Source organism: Rhinolophus hipposideros (genome assembly GCF_964194185.1).
Source record: "Rhinolophus hipposideros genome assembly, chromosome: 4".
In the NCBI taxonomy this organism is placed as follows: domain Eukaryota; kingdom Metazoa; phylum Chordata; class Mammalia; order Chiroptera; family Rhinolophidae; genus Rhinolophus; species Rhinolophus hipposideros.
The window spans coordinates 51,864,481-51,879,615 of NC_138050.1; the positions used below are offsets into that span (position 1 = coordinate 51,864,481).

The window sequence follows — 15,135 nt, forward strand, 5'->3', positions numbered from 1 at the left end:
TTGGATGGGGCTACAGTGTCCCTGTGGTTTTTGGCTAGGATACAGCAGGTATTACCTAGCAATTTTCTGTCTAGCTATGCTGCCCCTTCCCTGGTCCTTTGGCTAAGAGAGCAGGCTTTGGTTTGGAGTTTTGATTTTTTCCCTATGTCTATTGGTGTTCCCAGATTTCCAGCTTCTCCAGCACCCAGACTAGGGTGTGTAATACAAAAGAAAATTCAGGGACCTGCTACTTTGAATTTCCTTGGGGCCTCATCCCTGGCTGGTCGCTTCCTTCTCTCCATCTTTCAGATTCTTTTTACGTTTTTTTTTTTTTCTTTTCATATATAAAGTTCATGGTTTGTTGTTTTACTTAGTGAACAGATATTAGGGAAAAGTACATCTGCTCCCTCTTTCTAGAAGTGGTCTTTCTTGGATTAATTTTTAATATGATGTCATGGCACAAGTATCCTCTTAGCAGCTCTTCTGACTAAACGAGTTCTAAATATACACCTCACTCTGGCTCTCTGGTTGAATTCATTCAAAAAGAATTCCTGAGACCACAAAGGCTGCTGGTGTTTCAGTTTCCCACGTAAGAGGGAACTGTGACCTTGAGGAAAACTCTGCCCATTTTCATAGCAAAATCTTAGAAGGATTGGAGGACACATACAGAGTTCTAACCTCCTCTGAGCCCTCTGGAATAAAACAGCAACTTGCTGTTCTTATTTCTATCTCCAGTGTATTGTCATGTTTGTTTTGCTGTAGTAAACCATGCACATCAACCTAGGTTTCAATAATTAACTAAAACAATATGTGGGATCGTAAGGCATCTTGCCAGTAATTATGCTTATATAATTCTTATATAATTCTTATATAATGTGACTATGCTTATATAGTCACAGCTATATCGATTTTATTTATTTAGAAATTAAAATTACTGTAGTTTTTATCAGAAAGGGAAGAAAAATTACTTTGAGGGATACCTAGTGGAAGATCTTGGCTAGTTTTAGTTCGAACAGTTGGGTTAGGTAACAAAATGTTGCCTACACAAATTTTGACATTTGGCTGATAAAACCAAAAAAAGTAATTAAATTTTATCAAGAGTCATCAAAAGTGCTAGAATTTCAACAAATACAAATGGAAAAGAGTTTTCACATTTCAAAGAGAAATCTCCCTCAAACCGTGATGCCCTGGAAGGAAGAAGCTCACCCAGTGATGGATAAACTCAGGTTTTTTTTTATAGTAAATAGCCAACAATTTCCTGCCTGGCAAAAACTATATGAAAGGCACACGAAGAGTCCTAAATAACACCAGTAAATTTGAAGAATAAAATGCATGGTAAATATCTGTGTCGCAATGAGCCATGGTCTCATCAATTCACCCATCGATGCTTCATTTTTGTAAGTCTAAGATGGATGTTAATACCAACCCAATCATGGATTTTAACAGCCTCACTTACTGAGAATAAAATGTGCCAGACATGCAGTGGTGAGAAAAACAGCTTTGGAGTTGCTGCCTCAGCATTTTATAGCATGACAACCCTGCTCACATCCAGAGTCTGGATAGGCCCTGAGCTTAGGATTCCCGCCACAAGTTCCCACTTTGCTTTACCCAGGGCACCGTTTAAAATACCCACTTGGAGTTGATCCTGTGAAAAGTTAGTGACCTCCGCCCCAAGCACCTTATAAGTAATAGGTACTCTCGGCTCTCTATCTCCTGCTCACTTGTGATATAGGATGGAGGGCTGCTCTTCCCTTGGCTCATTGCACCTTGTTCTGAGATTTGTAAGTAATAAATCTTGTGACTACTTCCTTTGTGAGTGTATTGAAACTGTACCCTCAAGCAAAATGACTCCCCTTCCCAAAGTGGGAGCTTCGCTGTTGAGGGAGCTACCGGCCAACCTAGCGTGCGTGGCGTGTGCTTCCTCATTTAGCAGGTCATAATCTGCATATTCTTAATTTAATATATCAGCTACGGGTGCCCCAACCCACATGCTTTATCATCATCCCCTTGAAGCAGGACCCTTACACTAGACACCATCCCCATCTTACAGATGAGGTTTTCCCTCCTTATGTTCTTCACACTCGCCCCAGGTTCTTCCTGCTCAGTAAGGCAGGCAGTATGCTCACGGTCAAAATGGTGGTACAGAAGGTGAGACTTAGTTCCATAGCTGCAAACCCATCACCACTTCTTTAAACAAATCTCATGGGGAAAGATCCCAAAGACAGTGAAGCACAATCACTTCCTTACATAATAGGCATCTAAAAAAAATACACTTTAATTTTTAGAGCATATTTAAGTTGACAGGAAAATGGAACATGGGCCAACCTGGTGGCTCAGGTGGTTGGATGGAACGCCATGCTCCTAATGCCGAGGTAGCCGGTTCGATTCCCACATGGGCCAGTGAGCTGCGTCCTCTACAACTAAGATTGTGAACAACGGCTCACCCTGGAGCTGAGCAGCCGGAGGTTGGTGTGAGCTGCCGTGGGCTACTGTGTGCTGCCAGGAGCAGCCACTGGCCAGCGTGAGTGGCCGGCAGCCAGTGAGAGCGGGCCAGCAAGACCTGCTGCGAGCTGCTGTAAGGGGCCCCCACCCCCACTGCCTCAGCAGGAGTGGAGCGCAAGGCTCATAATACCAGCATGGGCCAGGGAGCTGTGTCCTACACAACTAGACTGGGAAACAACGGCTTGAACTGGAGTTGGGGGCGGAGGCGGAAGAAGGGGAAAAAATAAAATAAAGAAAAATGGAACAGAAAGCAGAGAGTTCCCATATATAATATTTCCCCCTCCTCCAGTTTCTCCTAATATTGCTATCTTGCTGTAAGTCAGCTAGTGCCCTCCCAGCCCTGCTCCCCCACTTTTCTGCACTCCCCACACTCGCAGCTTTGTATTCACTGAGTCCCAAGCCCCTGTACCACTTGCCCTCACTGCTCTTTTACCCTCTTCTCACAGTAGGAATGTGCCCTGCCCAGGGTCCCACTCCCCACACCGGGCCCCACTCAGTGCTCTGGTCAGTCAGGGCACCACACCCTCCAGGGCCCCGAGTCCCTGCACACACCATCTTCTGCGAATGCAGTTTATAGTCAAGATAACAAATGGCTGTAATATGAGCATAAATGGCATTGTATTGATTTTCTTCAGAGCCACTTCTAATACAGAGTGATTTCTAGGCACCCTCGAGGACACCGCTAATGACGACACCAGCTGCGTTATGCACTAGGCCTCAGCCAATTTTACTAACGTCTTTGGTAACTCCATCTTTCTCACTAGAGTTTTTTTGTAACCCCATCTTTTTGGATAAATCCTTAAACTCTCTGATTTTTCTCTCTTTCTCAACCACTCCTCTCCGAGATGGTGTCTGGGGAAGGAGAAGAAAGGGATCTTTGTGCTGCTGCCCTGCGACTCCTGCGGGTTCTACACTGAGACTCAGCGGACTGGTGGACCCTGAGGGTCTGTGTAGTGTCTGGCCCTCTGAGACCCCTTTATGGAATACTAGATCCCACCCACTCATTTCCTGGTGGCCACCATCCTTTAAACAGCCCCATGACTTCCACTTGTCCAAGTCATACCAGTGCACCCACTCAGAGGCCTTGGAAAACTTCCAGAAGGTACACTCAGGCTCTCTCGCTGCCTGGTCCTGTGACTGTCCTCGGTTGTTTGGCTGTTCCTGTGATGTGGTTCTTTCCAGCAGAGGTAAGCTGGGAACCTACCTGACATGGAGGGAACTCGGCCTCCTGTCTCACTTGCTCCCTCCATCTCTTCCCACAATACCCTGATTCCACCCTACCCCCAACGCTGCCCCCCCTTCCTCCCACTTCTAAGGCCCTTTTGCAGACCGCAGCCTAGAGAAGCAGAAGACGTGTGCTTTGGGTTGCACGGGTCTGCAGGCACACGCTAATGCTGGAAATTTACTGTGTTAGGAATGTACTACCTCTCTTTCATGTTCTCCATGAAACAAATATCCTGAGAAACTCCATGTTTGAGTATACGTGCCCATGGGTACATTCGCATAAGCTGAGGGGCATGCAGCTATTCACATCTGCAGGGAGGCCCGGTGCACAACCAGCATGTGTCCTGTATTTGTCCTTGGCACATTAGGACATTAAGCTCAAGCTGCTTTTCACCCAGGGCCATTCTGACCCCTAGGGGACAGTTTTGGTTTTCACAAATTGGGGTGCTACTGGCCTCTAGTGGAAGCTGGACGCTGTGGAACACCCCACAATGCCCAGGAAGTCCCCCAGTACTGCACAATCCAACCAAATACCCATCATGTGGGAGTGAGACCTGAGTGAGAAGCCAAGGCACAAAGGGGCCTTGTGACGTGTATCCAGGGCATACAGAGCATTCCCACAATTAACAACAACAAGATAGATGCCCCCACTAAAAAATGAATAGAAGGTCTGCATAGACATGTCTTTAAAGAAGTAAACACATGAAAAGATGCTCAATGTCATTAGTCATCAGGGAAATTCATATCAAAACCACAGTGAGACACCATTTGACACCTATGAGGATGGCCTGGATGAAAAAGATGGACAATAACAAGTGCCAGCAAGGATGTGGCGAAATTGGAACCCTTATACACTGCTGGTGGGAATGTGAAATGGTGCAGCCGCTGTAGAAAACAGTGTGGAAGTTCCTCCAACAGTCAAACCATAGAATTACCACAGACAGAGCAATTCCACTCCTAAGTATAGACCCTACAGAAATGAAAACATACTTCCACATATAAACTTGTACATGAATGATCAAAACAGCATTATTCATGATAGCAAAAAAAGTAGAAACAACCCAAATGTCCATCAACTGACCGATGGATAAAGGGTGGTCGAGCTATACAATGGAATATTATTTAGCCATACAAGGGGTGAAGTACTGATATTTGCTACAACATGAATGAACCTTGGAGACATATGCTAAGGGGTAAAAGCCAGACACAAAAGGCTGCATATTATATGACTCCAATTATATGAAATGTCCAGAATATTCAGACAAAACCACAGAGACAGAATGTATATTAGTGGTTGTCAAGGGTTGGGGGAGGGAGAATGGGGCATGACTGCTAATGGGTATGGGGTTTCTTTTGGGGGTGATGAAAACGTTCTAAAATTAGTGATGAAAGTTGCTCAGCTAGGTGAACAGACTAAAAAACACATTGAAATGTACAATTTAAAAGGGTGAAATTTTATGGTATGTGAATTATGCCTAAATAAAGCTGTTGTTAGAAATAAAGTGAATGGCAGATCAGACAATCTATACACACACACACACACACACACAGACACACACACACACCCACACCCCAGCCCCTCCTGGACAATACCAAGCTCTCTCACAAATCACTTTTATCTACTTTCCCTTCAACAATCCAGAAGCTGACTGAGATCCACACGAGAACTCTGTGGTCACTGAGGCATCACCCCATCTGAGAAGGGCAATAATTCCTAAACTGAATGTTCTGTGCACTTACTGTTTCTACACAAGCCTGTACCACAAGGCTTTCTGGAAATCTCTCAGGACTGGATGAGTACTTTTCTAGATCTTCCAAATCGCATTCTTCTAAAATGTCCACATCATTTTGACATATCATATCCTTTACATACGTCAATACTAAATATAGAAGGGAAAAATAAAACCTCTCACCACAGTGCGGTCCAGACTTTGCCTACTCAGCAGCACCACCTGCTGGCATATGGGCGTGGTCTCCATGGAAAAGACCCCGCCCACCAGGCAACTGCTCAGTCTTCCCACCCACATTAGGCAAGTGGCGTGTGACAGCTCAATACGCAAAACTCCATGTGGAGGGTCCCACGTGAATTTTAGGTTGCCCATAATAGGAACACATAACTGCATCAAGAACTGCCCATCCTCTGCACCCCTCTAGACGTCACTGGAGGTAAAAATTTGGTCACATGTATCTGAGCCTGGAAACTCACTCCACTTTACACATAACCAAACAGCATTTTGCCCAATTATTAACACACACTAAATTTTCTTACACAACAAATTATTGTGCCAATCAAAGTGAAAGTGTACCTTGATTCTTAAGACCTTCACCCGGAGCTTTCTGCCATTTTAGAAAATTCCATGGCCACATCAATTCTGTTTGTGGGTTTGGTCACCAACATCCACACCTGCCCCGCCTGCACCTGTGTTCATTCGTGGTGTTCCACATACACCTGAGGACTTCAGTACGCCTTCCTGGCCCGGGAGCCTGCCAAGCACTTACATACAGAAAGATGTTTTATTGTACTTTGCTGTCTTTCTTTCTGCGGGTAACATAGATGAGGCATACTATTTCTTTTAGATTGTGTTTAGGTAGACATATAGCCTATGAATTCAATTTCAGAAGACGAAAGGAGACATCGCTACCAGGTCTGTCGTAGAAAGGGTGCTGGGTCTGATGTGGAGACCACTATGCAGAGCCCTCTGCCATACAAGGCCTTTTTCAATTCTTCAATTTTCCAGGTTTTGTACACACACTGGGATTGTGATTTTCAACCACCTCTTCCATCTTCGGAGCTTCCCAGAGGCTCCATCATCTCTTTCAGCTGTGCTACTGCTTCTTTCCAACACTTCCCCCGGCAGAGTGATTAGAGGCCCGTCACCCATGACGGCTTAGGGAATCTCACAGGAGGCCAGAAGGCCATGGGGAAGTAAACGTGCCTGTTTACAGGCTGAACAGGCAGCCTGTTCTGCTCTGTTGCGATTTCCTGAAGGACTGCATTTTCCTAGAAGAAACTTGGAGCGACTTGTAGTCCACTTTCTACAAGAGATTTATTTCTATGCTCGAACAAGGACTCAGGTTGGCAGCCCAGAGCGGGTGAAGCAGCTCTACCTCAGCTCCTCCTAGCTCCTCACTCAGCCATCTCAGTCTCTCACTCTGGTCCTCACAGCCACAAGATAACCGCTGCCTCTCTCATCATCACGTCTGATTCCAAGCTGGGGGAGAAAGGAGGAGGAGGCCCCAAACCTCTCCACGTGGGACCCTCCACATGGAGTTTTGCCTATAGAGCTGTCACACGCCCCCTGCCTAAAATGTGGCTGGGAAGACGCAGCAGTGCTATTGGATATGTAATCATCACCAACAGGAAAACAAAATCCAGGTGCTGCTGGAAGGAAAAAGAGGGGATTAATATGAGCAGGCAATTGCAGTTCTGTGCCCCTTGGTCCCAACACACAGGGATGGGAGGACAGGCATATTTCATGGTCACCCCAAGGTCATTGCCATTGCAAGGACACAGTTGTAGCTCTGCCCTTTCTTCTCCTAGTTAAAAATGAAGTCAAAGTCTATGCCTTTAGACACCGCATTTCAAACAAGTCAATATATTTTTCCTAACTGTTAATAATAACAAAAGTGAGGCCCCCACTGTCTGCCGTCCATTTAATTATTTAACTTTGGTGCCTGTGGATCACAGCACCAGAACTGCTAGCCCTATCCCTGCGGGAAACAACTATTAATAGCAACTAGAACACAGAGCTTGCGTGCGTTCCTTAGCCTTTGGTTGTATGGACTCCACTCATTCCCGAAGTTACCTAGGTCAGCACCTTTCCCCACCCCTTTCACTGAGGTTTTGTCATACAGCTATAATGAGTTCGTCTCTTGTCACAGTGTGCATTCCTTCCTGGGATCTCCTGAACTTCTAAATGATTTTTTAAAAAATTTGTACGTATTAAGGTTCACTCTTTGTGCTATAAAGTTTGATAGGTTTTGACACAATGTCATGCACCTATCATTACAACATCATACAGAATGGTTTCATTGCCATATGATCTATGCTCATTTCTGTTCAGCATTGAATAAAATCATTGTCTGGATGGAACACAGTTTATCTACCCATTCACTTACTGAATGGTATCTTAGTTGTTTCTAATTTGGGCAACTATGAATAAAGCTGCTACAAACATCCATGTGCAGGTTTCTGTGTGGACATAAGTTTTCAGCTCCTTTGGGTACATACCAAGAAGCACAACTGCTGGACCATATGGTAAGAGTATGGTTAGTTTTGTAATAAACCACCAAACTGGCCTCCAAAGTGGCTGTACCACTTGTACACTACCACTTGTAGTCCCACCATTTCCATTCACTCCCAATGAATGACTTCCTGTTGTTCTGCCTCAACAAGTTTCAATGTACAATGGGAAGAACAAATGTCATAAAACAGGGGTCACCTGAGAAAAGGAAGGATTCACACAAAAGAAGGAAAACTAGTTAAGTCACCGGTTGCGAGCTAAAGGACCATGCCAGGCCACTGCTCCAACTCATATCCATGCTATGATTCGGGTTCCCAGTTTCCCTTTGCACAGGTGAGAAACTGAGGTTCAGAAGTGCTCGGCAGGTGCTCCGCATACCCAGATGGTGATCACAGCAGGCCTCAGAAGCTTGTCCACTGCTGATTCTAACACTGCTGTGTGTTGCCTGTGAAGCAGAGATAAACTGTTTACTTCCTAGATTTCATCAAGGAACTTGAAGAGTTAACCTGGAAATGAGTTTCAAATCAACTCCTCGTTGTTTTTTCCAGAGTGATTTTGCTAATGTATTTAAGAGAAGGCGGAAATGGCAGGCTTACATCCCCGGTGAAAGATAAATTGCTTTCTCCCATTTCCTGGCCGCTAAGCGGTAGGGCTCCAACAAGATCAGACTGCTGACCGCATCCTGCAGCACGTTTCAAGTTCAGCACTCTGTTGAATAAATAGCTGAGTTGCTGTGGTGCTGCAAGGATGGGGGGAACAGAGTCACATGAAGGACTTCCATCAATCCAGAATAAACACTTCAGCTTACACAGAGATCCAGCTGCCATTCATGGCAAAACCAAAATCAACTAACGGTGAGAACTGCATTTGGAGGCAAGAAAAATGGATATGGAAAGACTTCATTCCACCCACTCTCCTGGTGAGATGCACCATGGAAACATATTTCAGAGGAAAGACAGACTGAAGCCTTAAGACCAAATCCAGCTGAGCCTCTGGTTTGCAACTACAGTAGCAGAAGTTGGGCAAGAGGATCTGGGCTGAGGTCTTTCCTAGCACTAAAATTCTCAGAGTCAGTCCTGGCAAAGGCTGGCTAGTGTCTTTTGGTCTGTGTCCACGGGGGCCAATCTCAGACAGCCACCTTGCTGAGCAGGAAGCCAGGAGGGAGTGAGCCTCTTCATCCTTTAGGTGCCCAGAAAAGCCACTCGACACAGAAGCCTTCCTGAGAGAGGGTCTCACACACACACACACACACACACACACACACGCACACACACACATGTCCTCTTCCACTGTGGGTAACAGTCATAAAGCTTCTTTTAAGAGACTCTGTTTTTTAACATATGGTCCTTTCCTAGTGCCAAAACCATGCCCATTTCACTTGTGGCTCTGAGTCCTACACACGCCATTACAACAGGCAAACTAAAGAGTTTCACGCTGCCTACTCTAGCGATTAAAAGAACCTAAAAATGTCACTACTCCTATAAAACAAATACTAGGAGCAGATAGTCATCATGACTTTTTGTGAGGAGGGAAAAAGCACCATATTTATTTGAAAGGTCTGGAAATAGTTCCTTTACATTCAGGTCACGTCTTTGCAAGCCATATTAACTACTGCATGCCCAAACAGAAACAACCTCTATGACTATTTTCAGGGATGTAATCAGGCACATTCATACACACGATTAATTCTGATTGTGAAGACCAATGACACTGCAGCACTTAGGAGACAGAGAAACACAATAAGTAGGGAGATCTTTACCATGCAAGTTACATTATAGAAAGATTTTCTATAAATAATAGAAATGTCAACCCAAAACAGCAACAACTATGCATAGTGCCAGGTCGGTACTAGACCAATCAGGGGGAATCACTGCATAATTTATGTCAATGTCTAACCATATGCTGTACACCTGAAACTAATACAAAATAATATTGTCAACTGTAACTGAAAAAAAATAAATAAGTTTTAAAAGTCATATATATTTAAAATATGAAAATATATATATACAAAAATAGTGAGAACAGTGTAATTAATGACTGCACATCTCATCAGTACATTGATTAACTACTGCTTCATATACATCACCAACAGCTGCCACCATGATTCACTTAAGGCAAAACCCAGCCATCACTGTATTTTCACATGTAAATCGTTCAGTACATATTTCTAAAAGGCAGTGACTTTTTATAAAATATGAACATAATACAACCAATAACACCATGGCCACAATAGTTAATAGTTCTTCGGTATTAAATATCTAGCCAGTGTTCTCCTATTTGTCTTTTCTCTGTGTTTTCTAAACTCAGTGTACCGGTATTTGTTTGCATTGGATCCACACGCAGGCTAGTTCAGATACTGCAGTTGGCTACTGTTTCTCTGGGGGCTCTCTGGATTTATGGGTTCCCCTTCCAGTTCTTTTTCTTTGCAATCTTTCTGTTGAAGGAACCAGGTTGTTGTTCATGTAAATGTCCCCACAGTCTGGTGTTTGCCAATTACACGCTACCAGTAGTACTTATTGTGTACCTCTGTTCGTGGTATTTCCTATAAAATTGTTGGTTAGATCTAGAGGCTTGTTCAGATCCAGTTCAGCTTTTTAATTTATTTACTTTTTTTGCAAGAACCTCACCTGGGAGGCATACCTTCAGACTCTCCCTTTGAGTAACGTCTTTCCTCCTCCACTCCTGTCTCCCTGCATCTGCTTTGAGGTGAACCTTAAGGCAATACCTTCTTCGTTTCCACTCATTTTTGAGGTTGTACTTTATTTGCCTGGGCAGAGAGCGACCACACACTGTACAGTTTCCCTCAGCCTGGATGGGGCTCTTTTCCCTCCATCTACTGAATGCTGTCCACCCTCCAAAGTCCAATGGAGTGCTGGCCATTGTACACCATGCCCCCCCACACACGATCATCCCCCACTCCCCGCCCCCCATGAGGCTGCTTTCCTGGTGAACGGCTGTCTGTATTCACACAGCATTTATCCAATACTGGCCTGTTCCTGACATCTGTCTGCAGGCAACTAGGCTGTAAGTTCTGGTCATTTTATTTAACGACACCCCAAGAATCTAGCTCAGCTCAGCCTAAGAGACACATAAGTGCCCATAAATGCTGGATAACTGACCACAAACACATGTGCGAGCAGCAACATGCATATATCACTTTTCACAGCTACTTGCCAGGGTAAAGTTTTCTTCTGTGGTTTGCACCAAAACAAGAAAGAAAACATATTTCCATTATCACCATAGAACTAACTAAAGACTCAGTATTCTAAAGACTCAGTTCCCTCCTTGCTACTTCCCAAAGCACAAATCTGCGTATTCTTTCCTCTGTAGGTCAGCGAGATACCACAGGGCTTATTTGCAGACCCCTTTCCCTTAAATGCCCAACTCTCCAGGTATCGTGATTATCTACCCACATCTAACTTCAGAAAACAGAAAAAGTCCAAACTGAGTAAGGGACAGCTCAAGGAACTGTGGGGAAATTTATCATAGTAACTTCAGATACTAGAAAATACAGCATTTCATGGAAAGGCATAAAACTACTTGGTGTGTCTCTTTATCTAAGAAGAGAAGAAAAGAAAGTGATTCAAAATGCATAGTTCAGCTAAGCCTTGATATTTGAGGGAGGAGAAATTATACAGAGAAATCTTGCTAGTTGTTGGGTCATTCAAAGCAATGAGAAATATAATACTGCATCTCAAATACACTTCATAGTCTACTTAATTTAATAAATAAAAATTATATTTTAGAGTTATAGATGGTGCTAATAAAATGAATACTGTTACCAAAGAATGCAAATGAAAAAGTTATCTACCTAAGTATTGAGATTAAATTTTCAACTAGCTAAAACAAGACTACAAATACAGACTACAACAAGATTAAAACAAGACTACAAATACAGATGGGAAAAACAAACACATATATGATAATGTTTACCATCAAAATTTGCATAGTTTATATGCTTTCTATTTTTTCAAAGCATTTCAAAATATGTTTTTTCAAAGTAAAACAGTGGCTCCTAACATTTTTTATTAAAAACTGTCATTTTAATATAAAAATTGCAAATTCTTAACCTGATAGTCCCCTTTTAGAATATATAATTTAGAAAATGCCTGAAGACTAAAAGTTGTATTGCACAATTTCATATCTTTTAGATGAATTTGAATTAATCTAATTGTCTCTAGCACACTAGGCGAGAATCACAGAATCATACATGGGACATTGAGTCCACAACAGAAGCCAGCACAGAGATCTGAGATGCCTTTCTCAGAGCAGGAGGGTGCAGAAGTAGCCTGAGTCTTCACACCTGATATGGAGATACTCACAGCAAAAAGGAGAAAGAAAATCCACATGTGAAAACAGAACCTACAAACTACAAATTGAATGAAAATATTTCCAGGTCAGAGAGGGAAGCTGCAAAGCTGGGCCTGGAAAAACATGAAGGGACACACGGCAGATCTTTCTCCCTCACAGAGGAAGAGAGCCAGGCCTGAGAGGGCACTGCCACCACAGGCTGAGGCAGAGAAGCCAGGAAGAAAGCCACAGAAGGTGCCAGCGGGGTCAGGTCATCAAGGCCCTGACAAACCATTTCAAGGACACTGGCTTTTGGCTTTTGACCTGAGTGAGGTGGAGCCATCGGAGGTTTTGGAGCAGAGATGGGGCCTGATCTAATGCCGTGGAAAGAGCCCATCTGCTGGCTCTTTTGAGAGATGGCAGTAGGGGGAGACAAGCATAGATGCAGTGTGGCCTATGAAGAAGCTACGAAGGTGGTCTTGGTGAGATGAATGTGACAGCCTGGGGAAATGGACCAGGTCAGATGGTGAAAAGGCGTGGATTCCGCATCTATTCTGAAGGTGCCGTCAACAGGATTTCCTGGCAGAGCAAATGTAAGTGTGAGAGAAAGCACAGTCAAGGTGGTAAGGTTTATGGCCTATGGAACCCAAAGGAGTGAGCTGCAGTGAAGTAAGACAAAGAAGGCTGTGGATGAAGCAGGTGTGGAGTGATCTATGAGTCATCCAGGTGGAGGTGTTCAGGGAAGAGATCTGGGCTGGAGATATAGACTTGGGCGTCACTGGATGTAGATGGTACCAAAAGTCATGAGACTATGAGATCACTAAGCGATTGAGTACAGACAGAGAAAGAAGGTTCTAGAACTGGAGGAATAATAGCACCTTTGAACTGATATAAACTCAGTGGAGAATGAAGACCTGATTAACACATAACACATAACAAAATAAATCCAAATGGGTCGAAGGTTTAAGTGTAAACAAAAGCAAAAATGGATGATTTCTTTATAACCTCGGAATAAGAAGGCCTTTTAAAATTATGACTCAAAATCCAGAAGCCACAAAATACTGAAATTCAACTACATTTTAAAACTGGCAAAAAGGAAAGTTAAGACAATGACAATCTGAGAAAAAGTACTTTCAACTCAAATCACAAGGGCTAATCTCCCTAATTTATAAAGAGCTCAGAGAAACCATTAAAACATTAACAACCCTTTAAAAAAGTGGGCAAACAAGAAATACAAATAACTTTTAAAAATGAGAAAATACTCGATCTCATTTATAAGACAAATACAGTTTAAGCCCAAGCTTAGATAGCTGTTTTCAATTCTCAGACTGGCAAATACAAAACACAGAAACCGGCTCCCATTGGGGAATCTCTACAGAGAGCCACTTATGACTGCTTGTGGGTGAAAAATGGTAACTTTGAGCAAAATTATCAGAAAGCATTTGCTCCTGACCCAGCTTCTAAGAAGCTGAAATCCATATACCAGCACATGTACAAAATGACAGATACAAGGTCATTACTGCAGCATTCCATGCAGTAGCAAAACAATGACAAGAACAAAAACATCCACCAATGACTGATGAGCTATGGTATATCCATGCAAAGAATTATCACGTCACTAAATAAAGAATAAGGACGGTCTTTATTGATATGGAACTGTCTCCAAAATACATTAAGTGGGAAAGAAAGGTCCAGAACAGTATTTGTAGCATGCTACTTTTTGTATAAAACAGGAGAAAGGTAAAAATATACCCATGTCTGCTTGTATTTGCATAAAGACCCTGGGAGGTACATGGGATCCTGAAGTGACTGTCCATGGGGCATAGAACGGGCACGTGGTGACAGGGTCAGAGCAAGAATTCTCAGGTCATACCTTTTATATTACAGATGCTCCTCCACTTATGATGGGGTTATGTCCCAATAAATCTATCATAAGTTGAAAATATCATAACTCAATAATGCGTGTAATACACCTAACCTACCAAACATCATAGCTTAGCTTAGCCAATCCTAAACGTTCCTAGAAATTAGCCTACATTTGGGCAATTATCTGGAGTATCATCTCAATAGTAATTGCCTTCCATTTCTTCTTTTCACCAGAAGCAGGAGACGCATTTTTGTAGACATGATGAGATGCGAAAATACAATACCCAAAAAATGCTGGCAACATAGTACACTGTGAGGATCGGCCCTTTACTCTCCTGATTGCCTTGCTGACTGAGAGCTGAGGCTCCCTGCCACTGCCCGGCGTTGTGAGAGAGTACTCACTAGCCCGGGGAAAATGTCAAAACTCATATGTTTCTCCTAGCACATTGCTTTCGCATCATCATAAAGTCGAAAAATCTTAAGCTGAACCATCCTAAGTCAGGGACTGCCTGTATTTTGAATTTGAATCATAAAGATGTTTACAAACCAAATATCTTTTGTTATTGATATGGAACTATCTCCAAAATACATTAAGTGGGAAAGAAAGGTTCAGAACTACTACTACTTTTTGTATAAAACAGGAAAAAGGTAAAAATATACCCATGTCTGCTTATATTTGCATAAAGACCCTGGGAGGTACACGGGAGATACACGTTTGTTATTTATTACAAACCAAAACACAGGAAGAAAAAAAGAAGGAAAGTAATCAGGAAGGGGGTACAAAGGAACCCAGTCTGGTTCCTAGGGAGAAAAGACTGGAAATGTTGAAAGATTTAGTAAATGAATCTAAGAATTCAGTAAATGAAACTAAGGTTTGGACTTGGCATAAGTATTGAGTAGGGAGTCCTAAAGGTCTCTCTCAGCAGCAGGAAAATAATACAATCCAAAATTCTATATGTAAAGCAATTGAGAAATAATCTGCAATATTCAGAAGAGAAGATTTATTTTAAAAACAAATGTCTTAAAATTC

General features: G+C 42.9%; 1 protein-coding gene across 2 annotated transcripts in view; it reads right to left on the reverse strand.

The window, feature by feature from the left end:
• The window catches only part of MCF2L (MCF.2 cell line derived transforming sequence like), a 171,680-nt gene that overhangs the window by 141,400 nt on the left and 15,145 nt on the right, over nucleotides 1–15,135 (reverse strand). The gene's annotated exons all lie outside the window — the stretch shown is intronic.